Consider the following 13,744-nt stretch of genomic DNA (forward strand, 5'->3'; position numbering starts at 1 on the left):
GTACATTTGGTTTGTTTTTTTTTTTTTTTATATTTGATACATTTAAACTTTTCCAATTATAAGATTTTCTCTCTACATTTTATGGATATTTGTTTTGGATATTTGTTACTCATATATTGTTATAACTATTTGATTATATTGTTATGCTTATATTTCATAACTATTATTTTTTTTATAATAGATATTCTTATGGAGAATCCTTCACATCACTCAAATAGTTCAAGTTCATCATCATCAAGTGAAGATGAAGATACAAAGTTAGAAATTACAAGAGTTTTTAAAAAAAATTGGTTGTGTTGTTGCTCCAATTATTAAGTGACTCATCTATTAATAAGGAACAAGTCTCTACATCATCATTTACAGGTTCACTTTTCACTCAAGAGCTTTTAGATGGTTCATCTAGCACATGTTATGAACTAATGCGGGTGGAAAAACATTGATTTATTTCTCTATATCACATGTTTCAAGAAAAATGATTGCTTGTTGACAGTAAACATTTGAATGTTGAAGAGAAAATGGTCATGTTTCTTATGACTATTAGTCATAATCTTTGGAATCGATTGATTAAGAATAGATTCCAACACTCAAGTCAAACAATTCACAAATACTACCATGAGGTTTTAGTGGCCATGGTGAATTTCTCAAAAGAGATGATCACTCCTTCATCATTCAATGATAGTTCAAACGGTATCTCCAATTGTCGGCTAAGACAAATTTTTTAAGGTATATTATTTTTTATTTCTAATTATTGATATCATATTTGTATTATTCTCATATAGAAATAATTATCTATATTTTAAAGAATTATTACCACGTAGGATGTTGGTGCAATTGATGGAACTCTTATCCATGCATGCATTCCTACTAATCAACAAGTACCTTATCGAGGTCATGGGAGAGGAGAATGTTTTCAGAATGTTATGGCAGTTTGTGATTTTGACATGATATTTAGGTTTGTTGTTGTTGGATGGCAAAAACAACTCATGATTCAAGAGTTTTGACAGAAACTATCCATAACCCACAACATAATTTTCCAATGCCCCCATTGGGTAAATATTTTATTTTCATTTTATTTAATATAATTTTTATTTATTCATTATAATAATCAACACAATTTTTTTTTTTCCAGAAAAATATTATTTAGTAGATGCAGTATACACACACACTCGAGGTTTTATGGCACCATATTGTAATGTACGCTATTAGTTAAGTGATTTTTGTAGTAGTGGTAAAGTTGTAGGAAAAGAGGGGATATTCAACCAATGCCATGCAAGATTAATAAATGTCATTGAACGTGCTTTTGGTGTTGTTAAGGCACATTTCCCAATATTGAAGAGAATGACACCTTATTCGTTTACTACTCAGACAAAAATTATCATGACATGCTTCTCCATTCACAATTTTCTTCGAAAAATCTCAATTGCGGATAGATTATTTTTTGAATATGACAATGAAGTGGAATTGGAAAGTGGCAATGCAAATCAAAATCAAAACTCAACTACAAGCAGTTTCTTTGCAGCATCTGATCAAGAATTCATGCAACAGTTCTGAGACCAAATCACAAATGAATCATTTCAAGTATTTAATTAACTTGCCATTTTTAGCTTTTTACCATTGTAAGAAATGCAATGTTTAGATATTAGCATAAAATGTGATGTCTTTGGATATTTGAAAATATGTACTTGAATTGTTATGTTTTTTATTTAATTTAATTTAGCTTTTATCAATCCATTATTTTTTAGATTATTAAGTTTAAATATTTTATTTTAATTATATAAAAAATAAATATATTAATGATTTTTTGTAAGGATGACAATGATAAGTTATTTATTATAACAATGTTATTATTTTGAACTTTTTAGAAATACGTTAAATTATATTTTTTTAGTACATTAAAATATTAAGATATTGGTTTTTAGTATATAAAAAAACAAACAACTTAATACTTAATACTATTAAGCATTATTTAGTATTAAGTTAAATATAAGTTATATTTAAAATTAAGCCAAAAAAACAAACGTCACCTAAGTAATCGTGCTTTTATCTTTTCTCTTATGATTTTAGCTTGATTGTGGTTCTAACTTTTTGCTTACCTAAAATCTTTTATATTTCATAAAACAAATTTCATCTAAAAATTAAAAATGAAAAATTAATCTTGATTAGTCCGAAGAGTAATAGATTAAACAAATAGGCCCTAAAAATGCACAAATTATATAATTAACTCTTGAAAAGGTATAGTTACTTGACAATTTACATTGATGAGAAAAATGGAATTGAAATACTTTTATTCTTGATAATATATTCTCTTTTCAAGTGACTATTGATATCATTAAAAATGATGACCCTAAACTACGTCTGAAACATTGTCCACAAAGAAAAGGTTGGTTAAAATGGAAAGAAGTTACTTAGGTAGAATTAGACTCATTGACAAAATGAGAAATATTTAGACATGTAGTTTGCTTCAAGTTCTCAAGCCAGTCAAATACAAATGAGTATTCGTAAGAAAGTATAATGATAAAAATGAAATTACAAGATATAAAGTGTGACTTATAGCTTAAGGTTTCTTGTACAAACGAAGTGTTGACTACGAGAATGCATACTCTCCGGTAATAGAAATAAGTACAAAAAATTATAGATGTCACCATTTCTCATATTAAACTTTTCAACTATGCATGTAACTCTAATTATCAAAGCATTTATTATTCATTATGATCATAACCCTATGAATAGGGGTTGGAAATTTATACGCTCTCTTATTTTCTTCTCCCTAATTTCTCTACCTTTACAACAAAAGTAATCTTCGCCTTAAAATATTTCTAAAACTATCATGTTTTGTGCAAAGTAGAATGTGCGAGAAACTCACCTTTTAAAAACACTACTACAAAAATAATTTATGGTGTCACTATTTATGGTGTCACTTTTAAAATAATGACACCATAGAGTTTATAATTAATAAAGGTGACACATCATATAAAAAATCTTCAATTGAGGTAGTTAGATGATGTTAGTTTTATATTTATAGTGTCATTTATCGGGAAGTGACATCATATAAAATAAATTTTTTTAAGTATTATAACTTAATGAGCTCACTTTTAGAATTAATAATGAGGGATAATATATAAAAAGTCCATTGTTTCCATATGTCACCTTGTAGACCCTCAATTTTGTCCCTTGACACTTGCATTTATCCTGTAAGTGTCACATGCACCCATGCTTTCATATGGCACTATTAGGGCCTCCTTTTGGGCTTAGTCAATTTTTTTTTTAGCCTTGTTTAGGTTTGTATGTGGTTCATTGTGGTGCGAGTATGGTTCATTTTGGAGTGTCATCGTGGCCATTTTCTTAGTTGTTGGCATCATGCCATAGGAAGGAAGTGGGGCCATCCCAAAGTTTTAGCTCAGTTGGAGTTTATCGGAGTGTGTCTGAGCTCGGAGCACTTGGGCCTATTTTGGCCATATCTCCCTCATCCAACCTCGGAATTGCGCATTGTTTTTTTTTTTTTTTCATGGACTCCTTATTCTTCAAGGAAAATTTTGTCAAAATTTCATAATTTTTCTCAACCGGCTCGACCAGTCCCCAAAGTTTCAGTTTAGGAAGAATGCATGGGAGCAAGTCCGAATTCGGAGCACTCGGGCTTGTTTTGGCCATATCTCTCTCATCCGACATCAGAATTGCACACCGTTTTTTTTGTGGACTCCTTATTCTTCAGGGAAAATTCTGTCAAAATTTCATAATTTTTCTCAACCAACTCGACCGGTCCCCAAAGTTTCAATTTAGGCAGAATGCATGGGAGCAAGTCTGAATTCGAAGCACTCGAGCTTGTTTTGGCCATATCTTCCTCATCCGACCTCGGAATCACACACCATTTTTTTTTGTGAACTCCTTATTCTTCATGAAAAATTCTATCAAAATTTCATAATTTTTCTCAACTAGTTCAACCAGTTGGCGTTCGATTCAACCGGTTCATCAAGCTAGCTTGTATGGAGCATTGGTTTTGATGATTTTGAAGCCTAATTCCTACATGGCTTGGGCCCATAAGCTCCGGATCGGTCTTGGGCTATATTATGGGTCCATTTTGGGCCATGGTTTGGGTTCCTTGTAGCCCACCATGAATCCATATGGATCCTTGGTGGTGAAGCAAGCTGAAAACTTAAAGGTGTCAGCTTGCATGGAGAATTGGTGAGGAGAGTTATTGGGGAGTGTGGTTTCGAGGTTGAAGGATTGTTTTCCAGAGCTGAATGCATAGGAAAATGAATGGAAGCTGGAGGAACAAAGGGGTCTGATATAAAAGCCAAAAAAGGGGAAGAAGAGGGGGACTTCTCTCTAGATTCTAGGAGGAAACTTTGTCAAAACAGTGAAAGCCAAATGAGAAGAGGATGGAGAGCTTAAAAAAAAGAGAGAGGGTGGGGGAAGAGTTTTGGACCTGAGAAAGTTCTGTGTGTTGGGAGAGAAAGGAAAAGAAAGAAGAGAGAAAAAAATGGGAAAAAAGGAACAGAGGAAAGAGTGAAGGAGACGGAGGTTTTGAGAGATTTTCTGGTTGTAGAGGGAGTAGTTTCTTGTTCGTGCTGTTGAAGAGGAAGACCTTGATTTCTGGAAGCGGAACTTGGACGTTTGCTACCCCAATGACTTCATTTCTACCTTGGCATCTTCAACGCATGCATAGGTAACTCTTTGATCCTGCTTTCTACTATTTTATATTCTCTTTCTTTTTGAGGTTTGTTGCAATAATCTGTTCAGACAAGAAAATGAGGGCCTTTGCTGATTAGTCTTTGGGTCAAGTTTGTAAGTTGTCTGAGACTATGCATGTCTGATTCAACTGAGAGTGAGTCTGTTATTTTTTGAGCATTCAAAACGGTCATTGGAGGTATATGAAAGATAAGGCTGGGATCCTTGCATTTTCATTATTGCATGCTTAAGCTCCCATGTATGGTGTGGTTTGTTTTGTGAACAAAGCAAGTATTTCTCTCATTAGCAACTAGTTTTTATTTGAGAAAAAGTCTCTTTGGACTGTTTTGTTTGGAATTTGGGGTAGACCATTTCAGTTTTTCAATTAGGATTAAAGGTTATGGCATATTGGCTGAGCCACTGTGCTCATCATTCAGCCATTGGGGCCTCGTTGGTCCTAGATTTGGCAAGGGAGGGGACATGGTGTTCATTTCCTTTGATTGTAGGAAATACGATTAATTTGTTTGGGAAGTAGGCCCTTTCATTTGTGGCCTTGCCCTTTTAGGCATGCATGCTAAAGGCTTATGGAAAAATTGCATCTACTAAAGCATTGGCTTAAGTGGCGAATTTTCGAGAAAACAATGCATTTTGGGTGGCTCGGGTTTGGCCTTTTATGGAACACATCGCATTGTTTCTGCCGATTCTCCCTTATCCGGGCTCAGAATTGAGTGTTGTTTATTTTGTTGGATTCCTTATTCTCTGAGGAATATTATGGTAAAGTTTCAAATTTTTTTTCAATCGAATGAACCAGTTGGGAACCGGTTCAACAGGTGGCTTGGTGGCAGCCCTGTTTTTTAAATGCTTTGCATTGTTTCGGCCGGCTCTCCCTCATCCGGGCTTGGAATTGAGTACCGTTTGTTTTTTTGGATTTCTTATTCTCTGAGGAATATTTTGGTAAAGTTTCAGATCTTTTATCAACCAGTTGAGTCAGTTGGAAACCGGTTCAACCGGTTCTGCTAGGTAGTTCCAGTTTCAGCGTGTTTTGGCCCCTATTTTTGTTATGGTTTGGGCACTTAGGCTCCAAGGCACTTGTAGGCCACCTTTAGGGTTTGAAACCAGATTTGGTTTGAATTAATGTGGGCCCACCTATGAGTTAAGGGTATTATTGGCTAGGAAGATCGGGGGGGGGGGGGGGGGGGGGGTCGGTTATTGTGAATGTTTGGCTTGGGCACATTTTGATGTTTGTTTAAAAAATGTTTGCCACGTGTTGACTAACCCCTCATTGCAGCGCTTGGCTAGGGACCCAAGGTACGTACTTTGACCCATGGTTTGAGCTCATTTGTAGGCCTTGGTATCTAGTGATTGATGTTTTGACATGTGATTGCCATGCATGCTTGTTGAGTATTTATTCCTATTGGCTAATCATTTATGCAGCGCTTGGCTAGGGACCACAGGTATGTGTTTGATTGTTCGATTTTGTGTTAGTTTGCCCACATGGCATTTGGATTGCAATTCTTGTTGTGCATTGATGCTTATTGACTGATCTTTTCTACAGCGCATGGCTAGGGACCTCAGGTATGCCATTTGTTGATTTATTGAGTGCCTATGCATGCTAGATATCGATTAGGTTTGTGTGATTCGTGTTGTCTATGATTAGCCTAAGAGGCTATTTGATCCTTGACCTATATACTCCCACATGCCCAATTCAATAGTAGAGACCGAGTTTCAGGCCTAGAGAGGTGCTACCTCACATGAGGTACCTTCCCGATAGGTAACCTGATCCCCGGACCAAGACTTAAGTTTCGTAAACCACTTTTTCCATACTAGAGTCATCAGGGGTTTTTATTCTTACTTAATTTTTCCCCTTTAAAAAACAAAAATAAGAAGTAAGTGGCGACTCCAAACAAAACCATTCCTCATTGGGGACGGATTTTTTTTCAAAACTCGAAAACCATTTTTCCATTCCATTCCACACCACTCTTTAAAAAAAAAAAAAAAAAGATAGCAAGTCGCACCATCCGAGTGGATCGGGTGAGGGTCCACACACCTACAATAAAAAAAATCTCAATATATAAACCCTATATATAAAACCATAATCTTCTTCTACATTTTCTCTCAACCATAGTCAACACGCTCACAATCGACATTCTTCACTTTGTGGACTCCCAGGTAACACAAAATCTCTTAGATCTATCATTTTTTTTCTTTAATTAATGTCATTATATTAATTGTTTCAACATCTTTGTACTATGTTTTTTGTGAATTGTGTTTTCTTGAGTTGTGGGGAAGAAAAACTTAGGTTTAATCTTCTAGCATAGAAGAAAAAACTGTAGATTAATTGATTTTTTAATCTAAACCAAACACATGATCAAGTCCTTAAAAAATAGTGAAAAACATGAAAAAATGAATGATTTTTAATGACTAATTGTGTGAGAATGAAGGTACAAAAATCCCCCATATGGTGAACATGTTCCTTGTCTGAAATCTGAAATGCCCCATTGTATTTCTCCATGTGAACCTTTCCATCCAATATAATTGGCCTGAAGAATGCTAGGTCATTCACTACTTCCATCATCTCTTTGGTGATTCCGGTCTCCGCCCATGGCCAGAGATCCTCGTAGCTCCTTCGGAAGTAGTCCAGGCATGCATTATAGGAGAATGGGTGCTATTTGGTTGAGATTGTAAATCTGTGCTTAACAAGATCGAAACCCTCTCAGATTCATCAGATCCGAATTCAAACTCGCCGATGTTGGGATTATCGTTTGCAGCCTCTTCTGCTGGCTCTTGATTCAGCCTCCGCGAAAGTCATGTAGCCGGTGCTGGAGTGGTTGTTCAAGTTGTATTCGCTGGGACTGATCTGTGGCGTGATTGATGGGAAATGGATGATAGAGGCGGTGTAAAAATCGGCCAACAGCGGTGATGACGTGGTCGACCTCGCCGTGCTTAAGGTTCTTCCCTTTGCGATTCGATTGCCAGTGGTGGAAGTTTTGAATGGGTCTAAATGTGATGGGAAAATTGGAATGGATCAGTGGGTATAAAATTGAATGGATCTTGATTTCCTGATTTCTTGATTTCCTGATTTCTTGATTTCTTGATTTTGTGATTTCTTGATTTCGTGATTTCTTTTTAAGTGGAAATGTTGATCAATATGAAGATCATATTGCATACGCCTTTATCTCTCTTGTAATTGTGTGTCTAAAAATCCTCTTGTCTGTCATGACAAGCCCATCAATGGCCTGTTGCTGTATAATCCTGCACTTAGAATACCAATTCCATACCATTACATTGATTTCAACCAAAGAAAATCCAGATTCGTTTCAATTTTCTCCATTATTTTGAAAATCAACCATCATTTTCTTCTTTTATGACTTCCAGACCTTAGAATTTCCTTAGGTACATAGGTGAGGACCATGTGGTTTCTCTATTGGTACTACCTTGAAAACGCAATTTCAAAGTGCAGTGACTCGGGTCAGCACAACCTTTGAATTGCCCCACCTTTGTGGGGACTTGGGCATTTTACTCACTGAATCACTAAAATAGAATTGTCTTTTCAAATTTTATTTTATTTTATTTTTCTCCAGGCTGGCTAGAAATATCTACGATTGGATTTAATTTATTTGTACCTTAATTTAGGTGATATTTGTTAAAACTAACACTTAGAAATTAAATTCCAAAAATACCCCTAAGCCACATGTCTTTCACTCAAATATGAGCCACATGCTACAACAATATCAAACCTTCACTTAATCATTGGTTTATTAAGGATGAGAGTGAAAAACTCATATTTAATACATTTGCCAATCAAGCTTGTATTTCTATGGTTGTGGGCAAACGTGACCCATTAAAATAACATGGCAAGTAGAGGTCTTAGATGATCGTGTTCATCAACCTTTTACTTTATCCTAACATGATTATGATGTCAACCAATTACATACTTATTAATGAACTCTTTGGAAATGATAAGCTAGAAATATTTATTTCAAAGTGGGGCCATTCCTCTCACCATGAGGTACATAACCCAACTACCCAAATCCCATGTATGGTGGTTTTCACAGTCAAAAAATAACTCAAAAGCTGTCAATTCAATATATAGTCTGATATAATATTTTTATAAATATTTTGGACTAAATTATGAATTTATGGTCCCACGGCTTCAACTACGGATAAGTCTATTAATGCAAACAAAAAGACTAGTACTTTTGATAAATTTTAGTATTTATCAAATTTATGGTTGTAGCTAGTTGACATTTAGTATTTATAAATTAAAATTTTAGTACTTAAATTTAATATTTGTAAGTTATATAAATGACTTTCAGCATGTAATATATATTAATACACATGTTCATACTTGAAATGTTACATTTTTTTGGATTATTAGTTTAATTTAATGGAGATGAATATTTAGTGGAAAAGTTACAATGTATTATTGAAAATATGACTTGATAGTTGATTATGGATATGTGTCATTTTTAGTATAAAAAAAAAAAAATTAAATCTGTAACATTTTACATTGATAATATATTATTTTTGTAACAGGTTCAAATAGTAAGTAATTCATTATCAAAGAAGTTACTGAAAGTGTAAGTGTACGTTTATTTATTGCATGCTCTTATATAGTATCAATTGTAAGGAAGATAAAATTACCTTGTAAAGGTAATTAAATATTTATATATTTAAATTTTTTTTTCTATATATTATGCTTTTGAAGCTTGTTTAATGAAACATATTAGTTATTTGACAAACTTTTCACAAATGTTTTGTATACTTATGTGTTTTATTTTGTTACAAAGTTTTATGCATAATACTTATGTATATTTTTTCACAAACTTTTTACAACTATTTTGTGTACTAATGCATATTAATTTTTGTTTTTGTCTATATAAGCTACATTTAGTTATTTAAATATATCCAATATTATGTTGAAGAAAGATGTACTTAACTTTCTTTTGTTCTTAATATTAACAAATTTTGCAGTTCTCTTGTCTAGGATATATATTCCATTATTTAAATTGAAATGGAAAATCAAGATTGGATGTTAAAAGATAGAAGGTTGATTGAGTATGATGTTGAAAACTTTATCAATTTTGCATTGGCACATTCAACCAACCATACCTCTATCAAATGCCCAGGTTTACGTTGTGGAAATATGTCATGTCAAACTCCTCAAGTCATTAGAGAGCATTTGTTCTTTAACGGAATAGATCTTAGTTATCGAGTATGGTATTGGCATGGAGAAAAGGGTCCCAGTGTAGGATTTTCAAATGTCTCACAACAACGTTATGACAAATGCGAGTATAATGATGTTGCTGACACAATAGATATGGTTAATGCTACACAAGTTAATTGTATGAATGATCCCCAAGTGTTTGGAAGGTTACTTGAAGATGCGGAAAAACCTTTATATCCTGGATGCATGAAATACACAAAGTTATCAGCATTGGTAAAACTTTACAACTTAAAAGCACGTTATGGTTGGTCTGACAAAGGATTCTCAGAATTGCTTCAGTTGCTTGGAGATATGTTGCCATTGAATAATGAGATGTCGTTGTCCATGTATGAAGCTAAAAAGACTTTCAGTGCTCTTGGTATGGAATATCAAAAAATTCATGCATGTCCTAATGATTGTATTTTGTATAGAAACTAGTATAAGGATGCTATTGCATGCCCAACTTGTGGAAAGTCAAGGTGGAAGATAAACAATGAGGGGGGAAAGATTAAGAAGGGGGTTCCTGCAAAGGTTTTGTGGTATTTCCGACCAATCCCTAGATTCAAAAGGATGTTCCAATCCTCAAAAACCGCTAAATATCTTATGTGGCATGCCAAGGATAAAGAATATGATGGCAAACTACGCCACCCATCAGACTCCTTAGCATGAAACTAGTTGACCATATGTGGCCTGATTTTGCTTCTGAACCGCAAAACCTTAGACTAGCACTCTCAACAGATGGTATAAATCCTCATAAGTCTATGAGCAGTAGACATAGTTGTTGGCCTGTTATATTGATCATACACAACCTTCCTCCTTGGTTGTGCATGAAAAGGAAGTTTATGATGCTATCATTATTGATCTCAGGACCATGACAACCTGGTAAAAATATATATGTTTACTTGAGTCCATTGGTGGATGACCTTAAAACTTTCTGGGAAAAAGGAGTTGAGACTTATGATGCACACTTGCGTGAGGTTTTTACTTTAAAGGCCATCCTTTTATGGACAATCAATGATTTCCCTGCATATGGAAACTTAGCTGGTTGCACTATGAAAGGATATTATGCATGTCCAATATATGGAGAAGGAACATGTTCCAAAAGATTAAAGCATGGTAGGAAGAACTCGTATATGGGTTACCGACAATTTCTTCCATGTAACCATCCCTATCGGAGACAAAAGAAGGCATTCAATGGTGAATAAGATTTTAGGATTCCTCCTAAAATTTTGAGTGGGGAAGAAATACTTGAAAATTTTGATCTCATTCCTATTTCTTGGGGAAAAATGAAGATAAAATCTCTTGAATCTGATGTGAACACAAATTGTTGGAAAAAAAAGTCTATATTTTTTTAGTTAGAATATTGGAAATATCTTTATGTCCGTCACAACTTGGATGTTATGCACATCGAAAAGAATGTCTACGAGAGTATTATTGGTACTTTGTTTAACATCCCAGGGAAAACAAAGGATGGACTTAATGCTCGACTTGACCTAGTTAAAATGAGTTTAAGGTCTGAACTTTTCCCAAGAGTTGACTTGAAACGGACCTACCTTCCCCCTGCATGTTATTCACTATCCAGAAATGAGAAAAAAATTAGTTTGTCAAACGTTATCTAATTTGAAGGTCCCTGAGAGGTATTGCTCAAATTTTAGAATTTTTGTCTCCTTAGAGGAATTGAAGTTGTTTGGTCTAAAATCTCATGACTACCATGCACTTATGCAACAACTGTTGCCAGTGGCATTACGTTCTATTTTGCCAAAGCATGTGAGATATACTATATCAAGATTGTGTATCTTCTTCAATAAATAATGTACAAAAGTAATTGATGTGCCAAAATTGAATGAAGTACACAATGAGTTAGTGGTCACGTTGTGCTTACTTGAAAAGTATTTTCCACCTTCATTTTTTGATATTATGCTTCATCTAACAATGCATTTGATAAGGGAGGTGCGACTATGTGGTCTAGTTTACTTTAGGTGGATGTACCCATTTGAGAGGTATATGAAAGTTCTTAAAGGATATGTTCGCAATCATAATTGGCCTGAAGGATGCATTGCTGAGTGCTATTTAGTAGAGGAAGCTGTCGAATTTTGTACTAAATATTTATCAGGGACTCATGCAATTGGAATTCCAAAAAATAACAATTATGACAACAAATTTGGTAGACCTATAACTGGTGGTCGCTCTACCAACATTGATCATAAATTGTGGTTACAAGCACATCATTATGTGTTAGAGAATACAACTATTGTCCAGCCATACATTGAGTAAGAAAAATATACCTTTATTTTTTTTTATAATTTCATAACATAATGATGAAATCCTAAGTTTGCATTCCTTGTCTATAACGTTATAGAAAACACATGAATTGGTTGAAGTCTCAATACCCTCGACAATCTAAGAGACAAATTTGGTTGCAAGAAGAACATATGCATTGTTTTACATATTGGCTTAAAGGAAAGGTAATCTCTTAGTTTTCAGAAATTATTTTAATATGTTGAAAACACCACAAGTTTCCAATTATGTTTTGATTACACATAGGTTGAAGAGGCCATCCATAACAGGCAAGATATTCCCAACACGCTTAGGTGGTTAGCACATGGCCCTACTCACCAGGTGGTCAAATATCCTGGATATATCATTAATAGGTGTCGTTACCATACTAAGGAACGCGATATGACATGCATCACCCAAAATAGTGGTGTTAGCATTTTAGCAAGGACTATGCAAATTGCCAGTTCTAAGGATAATAACCCAGTTTTTGGTGAACTTTGCTTTTATGGGGTCATTAATGAGATATGGGATCTTGATTACAACATGTTCAGAATTCCAATTTTCAAGTGTGATTGGGTTGACAACAAGAATGGTATAAAAGTTGATAAACTCGGGTTCACATTAGTTGACTTCTCCAAAATTGGTCACAAATCATATCCATTTATTTTAGCATCACAAGCCAAGTAAGTCTTCTATGTTGAAGACCAACTTGATCCCAAATGGTCAATAGTTCTCTCAATTCCTCCAAAAGATTTCAAGAACATGGAAGGGCTGGATGACTTCATCGATAATTGCATGGAACATCACCCCTTTATAAGTTCAATGCCAGAAGTTGAATCATTTGATGCTATGGATGAATCAGAGGCAATATACATGAGAGAAGACTGTGAGGGCATATGGATTGAAAAAAATTAAATAATATATTGCACCCTTGACATGAGATATAATAAGGCATTTCACTTATTAGTTTTCATGAGTTGCATATTAGCTTAGCTTCTATATATTGCTCATTTATTCAAAGGTACCACTTCAATCTTCATTTAACTATCTTTTTTGTTGTCCATGGAACTAGATTTATATTATTTTTTATTATCATGTTTTGATTTTATGCTCACATAACTTGAAACTCTCATTCCTAAATTTCTTTTTCATTAAAACTATAAATAATAATTGAAACTATATATGCACTAATTTATTTTACTATTATCCTCACGAATAAATTCTTCATTATTGATAAGAAATAAAAAAACAAGACAAACTTTGAAAGAAAATTTCAAAAACTATATTTCTGAATGACCAATTTAATTATAGGAAATATATGTAAGGCTATACTAATCTTGATTTTGAGTCATTTTACAGGTTTGTTAGTGAAGTACTAGTTTGCACATTTACTTGATATCTTCCACACAAATATGGATCCAGAAGAAAAGGAAACACCAAAAGTAAAGCATAGAGGTAGTACATTGAAACTAGAGATTGCAAAAAATCGAAGTAAAGGGATAAAACTCAAGATTGAATACAATAGCCTTGGTAGTCACATTGGGGAAAATTCAGTTGAATTAAGTAGTTATCTTGGTACAATAACTAGAACCCATG

This window comes from Vitis vinifera, chromosome 18 (genome assembly GCF_030704535.1).
Source record: "Vitis vinifera cultivar Pinot Noir 40024 chromosome 18, ASM3070453v1".
Lineage (NCBI taxonomy): Eukaryota > Viridiplantae > Streptophyta > Magnoliopsida > Vitales > Vitaceae > Vitis > Vitis vinifera.